The sequence below is a fragment of the Echinops telfairi genome, unplaced genomic scaffold (assembly GCF_000313985.2).
Source record: "Echinops telfairi isolate 266 unplaced genomic scaffold, ASM31398v2 ScPeMD7_5;HRSCAF=22, whole genome shotgun sequence".
Lineage (NCBI taxonomy): Eukaryota > Metazoa > Chordata > Mammalia > Afrosoricida > Tenrecidae > Echinops > Echinops telfairi.
The window spans coordinates 40,581,843-40,582,833 of NW_022103901.1; the positions used below are offsets into that span (position 1 = coordinate 40,581,843).

Consider the following 991-nt stretch of genomic DNA (forward strand, 5'->3'; position numbering starts at 1 on the left):
ATTATCAAGGGTTCATGAGGGAGGGGGGAGCAGGGAGGGAGGGGAAAATGAGGAGCTGATGCCAGGGGCTTAGGTGGAGGGCAAATGTTTTGAGAATGATGAGGGCAATGAATGTATGTACAAATGTGCTTTACACAATTGATGTCTGTATGGATTGTGATGAGTTGTATGAGCCCCTAATAAAACGATTTTTTTAAAAATGCTAGCAGAGTCACCCATGGTGGGCAGGTTTCAGCACAGTTTCTAGACTAAGAACAGACTAGGACGAAAGAATGGCCAGTCGACTTCTGAGTGATTAGCTACTAAAAACTTTATGCGTGGCAGTGGGAAATTGCTGATATGGTACTGGAAGATGAACCCCACACGTTGGAAGGTACTCAAAATACAACTGTGGAAGAGCTGCCTCCTCAAAGTGGAGTTGACCTTAATGATGCGAGTAGAATGAAGATTTCAGGACTTTAAGTACTTGTGGTAGTTATATAATCTGTTGTCAATTTGAGAGGACTTAGGAGTGAAGGGGTGGAGTTTAGCCTATCTGTCAATCAGGTCATAGCCAATGAGGCCTCTGTGTGGGCATGGTTTTCTTTCTTTCTTTCTTTTTAAAATATGGAACGCTTCACGAATTTGCGTGTCATCCTTGCGCAGGTGCCATGCTAATCTTCTTTGTATCGTTCCAATTTTAGTATATGTGCTGCCGAAGCGAGCATGTGGGCATGGTTTTCTCCTGAGGATTCTGGGAACTCCTGTCTTCCTTCTTGGAGGCAGGACACACTCTCTCTCTACTCCCTTCCTGGGAGACATTGCAGCTGACTAGACACATGGAGACAGGCTGATGACAGCCAGAGCTTCCCAGCTGGAGAAGATGTGTGGAGACCCCTGCCAGCACTGAGATGCTTATGCCACTGGATCCACAAGACTTACCACCCACTGACCTGTGATCATTGCATGTGTTTTGTGAGTCTGAAAAGGACTTTATAGATTGGTATTGGAC

At 45.4% G+C, this 991-nt stretch overlaps 1 non-coding gene and 1 pseudogene across 1 annotated transcript; one reads left to right on the plus strand and one right to left on the minus strand.

Annotated features, from left to right (window-relative positions):
- The window catches only part of LOC101650350, a 6,650-nt pseudogene that overhangs the window by 4,148 nt on the left and 1,511 nt on the right, over positions 1-991 (plus strand).
- Positions 601-707, minus strand: LOC115868001. Its single transcript, XR_004045364.1, has one exon. It is a non-coding gene; the product is annotated as a U6 spliceosomal RNA (small nuclear RNA).